Below are 8,553 nucleotides of genomic sequence, written 5' to 3' on the forward strand. Positions count from 1 at the left end.
TTGTTCTTGTTGTAGGATAAGCCAAGGAACTGGGAGATTCATTCAAACTAATTCACACTCATGACAGGTCTAAATTCACAAGCTGGGTATATCACATCCTCCATGAGCTTGTATTTTGCGTTTTCTGGTCCTGTGCTCCCTTAACTGTGCACCCCATACATACACACAAACATTCAACACACACATGCACATACACACATGTAAACAAGTATGTGCACACATACACAGGCACATACACATGCATACACACACATGCACACATACACACATGTACATGGCACACACATGCACATGATACACATGCACACATGGACATACGCACATACACAGATACACATACGTACACAGATACTGTGATTTCCCCTTCTGTTTTGTTTCTACATTTGCTCTCATTCTCATCTCTGGAAATATTCAATACTATAAAAGCTAAACTCAGCATGAAAGTTCAAACGCACTGAGGCAATATTTCCCAGGAACGACAATTTTAGGGAGTGGATCATTAAGGTGAAAAAAAATTATTCTTCAGTATTTTAACTAAACAGATGTCTACAATTCAAGAGCACCGAGACTTCACTGCTTTACCTTTTCAGTTAATATAAATTTTGCAAGCATTTGAGGAGCCAAGAAAGGAGAGATCTTTTGGGAAGGGAAGGTCTATTACGCCATGCTCTTAGAGCATCCTAGGCTGTCTGGTGCATTCTGAACAATGGAGGCAATTGAAGAGTTCAAATGAGTAGGTGATTCTTTACGTCTTTACAAGGCATCTCCTGGAAACCCGCAGCACTGGAGTTTCAGTGGGTCCTAAGACTTCCTTCCTCTGGCACAATCTTCCCATCATGATGGGCCCTGGTTCAAGATCTTTACACATGCCCAGGCAACTTTTGAATCTATTCTCAGTGTCTTTAAAAAAAAATTTTATTTAAAGAGGAATTTTCACCTTCCCACCACCACCACCTGTATCAGGGTTCTCTAGAGGGACAGAATAGGATAGATGTATATACATGAAGGGGAGTTTATTAAGGAGCGTTGACTCACACGTTCACAAGGTGAAGTCCCACAACAGGCCATCTGCAAGCTGAGGAGCCAGGAAGCCAGTCCCAGTCCCAAAACCTCAAAAGTAGAGAAGCTGATAGTGCAGCCTTCAGTCTGTGGCCAAAGGCCTGAGAGCCCCTAGCAAACCACTGGTGTAAATCCAAGAGTCCAAAAGCTAAAGAACTTGGAGTCTGATGTTCGAGGGCAGGAAGTATCCAGCACGGGAGAAAGATGAAGGCTGGAAGACTCAGCAAGTCGGCTCCTTCCATGTTCTTCTGCCTGCTTTATTTCAGCTGTGCTGGCAGCTGATTAGATGGTGCCCACCCAGACTGAGGGTGGGTCTGCCTCTCCCAGTCCACTGACAAATGTTAATCTCCTTTGGCAACACCCTCACAGACACACCCAGAAACAATACTTTGCGTCCTTCAATCCAGTCAAGTAGGCACTCGATCTTAACTATCACTCCACCACATCCACACACAAAATCCACTATCACTTCAAAATGCCTTTTATGGACTGAATTTTGCCCCCCCCCCCCCCAAATTCATACACTGGCATCCTAACTCTCAGTACTTCAGAATGTGACTGTTTGCTGATAGGGCCTTTACAAAGGTAATTAGTGTAAAGTGAGGTCACATGTGTGGATGAAATCCAAACATGACTGGTATCCTCGAGAAGAGGAGATTGGGACACAGACACACACAGAAGACAGAATCTGAAGACGCAAGAAGATGTGGCCATCTACATGCCAAGGAGAGAGGCTTCAGAGAAAACAACCCTGCAACCACCTTGGCCTTGGACTTCCAGCCTTCAGAAAGGAGAAAATCAGTTTCTGTTGTTCAAGCCACCTAGACTGTGGTACTTTGGTATAACTGCCCCAGCAAACTGATACAGCTCCTCATCATTTTCTCAACACCTCTGAGAAAAATAGAAATTTTCCAGGTAAAACCTACTCCATGAATGGATATATCCAAAGCCATGAGGCTAAAGAGGGATTGTAAATGATCAGGTTTTAAAATATCTTACACAACACTTTCCCCCCCCCATTCTACGTTTGTAAAAATCATTTGAAACAATAAACTAATAAACTTCATTCCTGTGGACCTGCAGTTCTCAATCCCACCTTCATAATGCAATCAACTAGGGCGACTGGAGAAAGATGGATACTGATGTCTGGGCTCCATCTTCAGAGTTTCTGAATGATTGGCCTCCATTGGGCGCCACTACTCGAACCCAGGTGATTCTCATATGCAGCTATGGGTGAGAAAAATGGCTCTAAACAATCAGTTGATTAGAAAAACCCTGAGAATTTCAAGTTTGCAAAGAGCATCATTCTATCTTTTAAAAGACTTGGATTTCATAAATCATGGTGTATTGCTCTACTGATATGAAATATATTTCTTACTCCAGTGATCTCTCCACCCTGTTCAGTCCCCCCACTGTTAGGGAGTGGGTATTGCATTATGTAGTGAGAACAGATAATGTTTAGCAATTTCATCACCGCTGATCGATGCAAGTTACAAAATCGCAGGGAGAGTTTTAGGGGGCATTTAAATCTCCTTGAGTTTCAGGGAAGCATCTACGCTGAGAAGAAACTGCATTCGGTTAGGGGTGTTCTGTATCCCACCTTACCCTAATTAGCAACTTAGCAACACAAGCCCTGTAGAGAACTGGCCTCATTTGGTGGGGCAGCATTGAGAGCCAGTTCTCCGGAATTTGGCAGCAAGTGAAAGCACTATGATTGCCAATTAGTTGGAGTTGCCTTCAACCCCTTGCTACTTAGTAGTGGCTTTTTAATTTGTGTTGGGTTTTCATATAAAGATTGATCTGACTCTGTGGATTTCTAATGTCCTTTTATTTGGTAAGTCAATCCCAGCCTGGCAGTGTCACATAACACAAAATGTTAATTAAGAGAAAAAAAAAAGTTTTGGCTGAAATTGACTTTCAAAACTCAGCTCTCTAGTTCCAGATGAGAAAGAAAAAAAACAAAAACAAAAAGCCGAAACAGAAGAGGATGGTGGAGTGAGATGGAAGACCCTCCCTCCAGGATGTGAAACATCGGAGGAGAGGAGAGGCGTGGCCAGAGGAGGAAGAGAATGTAAGGGCAAAAATCTTTAATGCTATCTTTTTTTCTACAATAGCTTTGAGGTTACTTTCTTGGGTCTTTTAGAAAAGCCACGTAAGCAAGAGAATAGTCGGGCTGGTGAAAAAGAAAAGAGATGTTACAACAGTACATTCAAGCTCCATTTTACCTTCCAGGTTGGATGAAATTGCTTAACAGCCTCTTGAATATTCTGATTGGCTATGCGTATGACCTTCCCAGCCAATCAGGTGGAGCCCCTCTGGGGCCACCTCAGATGACTTGGAAACAGATCCTCTTGATTGGCAAGGTTCCCACTGCCACTATTCCAAGTCACGCGGCATCCTGACTGTAATATCTGGCAGGAGCTAATAAGGAAAGTTCCTGTTAACAACCTCATTGATAACTTGCCTCGAGTGGGACCGTTCTGCCAGCTGTTAGAGCCAAGGTTGTTTCAGCTGTGGCGAACTAGACAACTTGGGGTTGATGATTTAAGAGGAGTTGTTCCACCTGCCAACGTGACCAAGTCACACAGAAGTCAAAGACCCACAGCCTAATCCTCTAAGGGCTGGGTAGTATTTTAATATGGCTTATATGCTTAGAACTTGAAAAGTCCTGCTCCCAGTGGTTCTATAGTGTCTATTAATGCCACACTTACTATGTATGTTATATATGTAATACACGTGTGAGATTTATATGTGTATTATATCACACAAATATATATGTGTATATACTCTCCCAGCCACCTGAAGGATAGTATTACAGTACTGTGGAAAAATCAACAATAGTGTCTTTTAATGACAGCCTCACTATATATATTTTATGTATATATTATATATATGCTCAAGATTATATATGTGTATTAGATCACAGCAATATATACATATATATGTATTTGAATAATCAACAATAGTGTCTGTTAACACCAGCCTTATTACTTGTGTGTCTGTGTGTGTGTGTGTGTGTGTGTATATATATATATATACACCAACTTGAAAAGTCTTGTTCGCAGTGGGTTCAACAATAGTGTCTAGTAGGGGAGAGGTGGTTAAAAGTGTCATGGTTAGACTTCCTGGCTAACTCTTAGTTCACTAGAAAATGCCTGTTAATGTCATCCTTCTTATTTACATATTTACTTTATATTTATATATATACAACTCTGTATATCTGTATCTATTTGTCTATCTATCTATCATCTACCTATCTACCTACCTACTACCTCTGCCTTCTAAAGCATAGCTCAGTGAATGAAACTGAACCTTTGTTTGCTTAGCCAAGACCTTATAGCTTTTTAGGTCAACTCTACTCATCAGCTCTTAGGACCGGAATAAAGACTGTCAAAAGTGGAAGGATAGAACCTAGAAGTTACTTTTTGTCCTAAAATACTGATGAAACTTTCTTTTCTAGTTATTTTTCTCTTCCTTCCAAAATGAGAATGCCACAAAACAAACAAAATATAAAGCTCAACCACAACCACAGGCAGTCGAGCAGCACGGCTGGGTGAGCTGCAGTAACTGGAGGATTTGCTGCATTTGTTTCTCTCCATGGCTTTTGTCGTTTAGCTGCTGGATTGTCTTCTCATTTCTCATTTCTGCATACTCCAAAGTGTGGACTCACACATGCTTATCTTAAAACAGCATCAAATTCTTGAAGAATCAGTTTTGCCACCAGCCTATGACTTTTTCCCCCCTAAAAAGTTGGGGAAAGAGGAAGTAGGAGTCCTTGTATCTCTTTTCATCTCTTGAACACTCAACCCATTGATGACCTTACCCACTCTCATGGTTTTAAATACCATCTCCATGAACACTCATGCAAGATGGCAGCCACTGCAGGCTCAGGAATAAAAGTGCCTTGAAATCTCTGACTGTTGCAAGAACTCAAAGAAGACCAGAAAGGAAGAAGTGATGGCACAGTTAGCTTGGGGTCTAGAAGATAATGAAGATATAATACAAGATGGACAAGGATAATCACTGGACCTCCAAGTACAATTTATAAAAACCGAATATACAACCTTAAAATGGAATGTGAACCTAAATCCCCAGAAACACCCCCAGTTTGTAAGATTTGTAACAAAATCAATATGAATATAATAGTGCTAATAGAATAGTGGGCCCAAGAGCCATGTATCAGTGCTAGCAAAATGGCAGAATTCATATTGCATTAGAATTGTTCTGTAAGAGCTTTGGTGCCTAATGATATCTAAAGAAAATATGAAACTCTCCCAGCCACCTGAAGGACAATATTACAGAAATTAAAAAGAAAAAAATACAGGTCTTCCCCTTCCCCCATTTGATTTCATCAGTCTTTATTCTCCACAGTAGTAAGTTTTCTAGCTATGTCTTGTAGACCTCAAACTATAGAGAAGAAAGCTCTCATTCAAAGGCAATTTATCTTAAGACACTGTAAATGATATTCATTTTCATCTATTTGAAATATATAAATTATACTATAACAAAAATTAAAATACATCTATACATGCATACATATATACCATGATAAAATTACTTTAAACCAATTACATTTATTTAATTTATTTTTTATTTTTTTAAGAGATGGGGTCTTGCTCTGTTGCCCAGGCTAGAATGTAGTGGTACGATCATAGTTCACTGCATCCTCTACTTCCTGGGCTGAAACAATCCTCCTGCTTTGGCCTCCCAAAGTGCTGGTATTATAGGCATAAGCCACTATGTCTTGTCTCAAATTAAATTTAATAGAGTTTACTTGAGCAGAGAACAATTCATGAACTGGCAGCACTCCAAACCAGAAGAGCTTCAGACAGTGCTACCCAGCCGTGTTAGCAGTGAGGTTTATAGGCTGAATACAGAAGCAAGGAGATAAATTACTTGATTGATAGCTGTACTTGAGTATTGTATAATGAGTCATTTGCCTTATTTGGATGTGGTCCTATGGGAGGTCCCTAATTGTATCTCCAATAACTTGGTTGGCTGTTTGTGATTGGCTGAGGCTTTCATTGTTAAATTTTAATCGTGGCCGGGCGTGGTGGCTCAAGCCTGTAATCCCAGCACTTTGGGAGGCCGAGACGGGCGGATCACGAGGTCAGGAGATCGAGACCATCCTGGCTAACACGGTGAAACCCCGTCTCTACTAAAAATACAAAAAAAACTAGCCGGGCGAGGTGGCGGGCGCCTGTAGTCCCAGCTACTCTGGAGGCTGAGGCAGGAGAATGGTGTAAACCCGGGAGGCGGAGCTTGCAGTGAGCTGAGATCGCACCACTGCACTCCAGCCTGGGCGACAGAGCAAGACTCTGTCTCAAAAAAAAAAAAAAAAAAAAATTTTAATCATGCAAGTCATGTGCCAGGTACGATAATATAAACCTCATTTGTTTATTAAAAATATCTGGATTTGAGCTGTATTTCTGGCCACTGGAACAACATTATTGATCTAGATGGCTAAAGTTTTCAATGAGTGTGAAAAAAAAAGACTTAAGAGTTCTCATATGTCTTTTGGAAAGAGTCTTTTGGAAAGGCAGTCTTTGATTCATTTAGTTTTTTAGAAGCCTCAGCATGTCAATTAAAAATACATCCCATTGTTTTTGAGGCATTTTGGAATCTTTTTTTTTTTCTTCTAGTGTGCCTTGTCAGTTTAAACTTCCCTGTTTTTAATACTGTAATTATGTTGTCTTTAGTAAGGTTAACCTATTTTTCCAAAAATATACAGGTTTTTGAACCATAAGTTTTGTATATAAATGTAGCTAGTGTCTCACAAAATGAAGTCCCGGACCCCTGGAATCTTAAAAGAACTCGTTTTCAGAAGCCACCTACCCAAGGCTCCTAACTGGATTCAATAAAATTAATTATCAGATCCAGTCTGATTTTTAATCCAATCTGGCTAATTATTCAAATAGAGTTATAGAGAGACCTCAAAATGTAACCTTGCAGAGTTGGAAGCTGAGAAGGAACTCACCCATGACCTTCAGTTGTAGTGAAAGAGCAATGGGCACAGTGAGCCTGGTGTGCACCTTTGCTTCATCACTCAGGGCTCCTGAGAGTTGCCCAAGGGTTCCTTCAGATCTCACTTATGACACCAAATTGTTAAAGAAAAACTTTAGACAAATTTAACAGATTTTATTTGAGCAAATGACGATTCATAAATTGGGCAGTGATCAGAACTTACAGAGATTCAGAGAGCTTCACTCTAGCAGCATGAGCAGCAAGCTTTTATAGACTGAACACGGAAGCAAAATTACCTGATTGGCTATAGGTAAGTGTTTGCCTTATTTGAGTATGGTCTGATGTGAGGTCCCTAGTTATACAACCAACTGGCTAGTTGGCTGCTTGCAATTGGCTGAGGCTCATTTTGTTTTAAAGTCAATTACAAGAAATGTTTTCAAGTTCTAGTTTGCTTATATAAGAGCTCTAGTTACCAAGACAACCTCCAGCTAATGGCTTCCTTCTTATTTGTTTTAACAATACATACACAACAAAATAAAACAGTTATGACAAGTGCCTAAATGAGTAATTTAGATAATTATATGAGCAGACTTAAGAGGGGAAGACCAGGAAGGGCCAATGTAGTCACAAATGGCACTGTAAGATACGGCTTGATCTCAACCTTAAAAGAAGAGAAAGGTGTTAGATCAGTACAGAAAAAGTGGAAGAGCATATTAGGTGAGAGCTTTGCCTCCTTTACTAACTTTGCAGATAAGACTCTCAGCTCTGCAGATGCAGAAGCCACAGGGCACCACAGGGCATGCTCTAACTCATGCCTCAGCCTCTGCCTTTGGCTGATAGCCTTCAGCTACCCTCAAGAAAAATGTTTCTCCATCTTCCAAGTGTCCTGGTCACCTCCAGACTATGGATTGCTTTGGTTGCCATGTTACGACTACAAGGAATACTGATGTTTTCCTAGTGCTGGCCTCTTGGCATGAGTGTACATTAGGAAATGGGGAGTCTAATTTACATGAGTACGCACAGCACAGAGCTATTAATCCAGAGGTTTTTCTCTCTATAATGAAGGAACAATAGCTTATTTATTTATCTATCTATCTATTTTGAGCAGGGTCTTGCTCTGTCATCCAAGCTGGAGTGCAGAGGTACAATCACAGGTCATTGCAACCTCCACCTCCTGGGCTCAGGCTATCTTCCCACCTCAGCCTCCCAAGTAACTGGACTACAGGTACATGCCACCACACTTAGCTAATTTTTGTATTTTCATCGAGTTGGGGTTTCACTATGTTTCCCAGGCTGGCCTTGAACTCCTGAGCTCAGCGATCCACCGCACCAGCATGATAGCTTATTTAAAGGCATTTCTGAATAGTGAGTATTTCAATTATATATTAAAAATTATAGACTGATGAAAGTTCTTTTTTTTTTTTGAGACGGAGTCTCGCTCTGTTGCCCAGGCTGAAGTGCAGTGGCCGGATCTCAGCTCACTGCAAGCTCCGCCTCCCGGGTTCATGCCATTCTCCTGCCTCAGCCTCC

The 8,553-nt window shown here is 40.8% G+C and overlaps 1 pseudogene; it reads left to right on the forward strand.

Annotated features, from left to right (window-relative positions):
* Positions 1–4,928: 4,928 nt before the first annotated feature.
* Positions 4,929–5,367, forward strand: LOC105512398 (annotated as a pseudogene).
* Positions 5,368–8,553: the final 3,186 nt, after the last annotated feature.

Source organism: Colobus angolensis, unplaced genomic scaffold, assembly GCF_000951035.1.
Source record: "Colobus angolensis palliatus isolate OR3802 unplaced genomic scaffold, Cang.pa_1.0 Scaffold210, whole genome shotgun sequence".
Lineage (NCBI taxonomy): Eukaryota > Metazoa > Chordata > Mammalia > Primates > Cercopithecidae > Colobus > Colobus angolensis.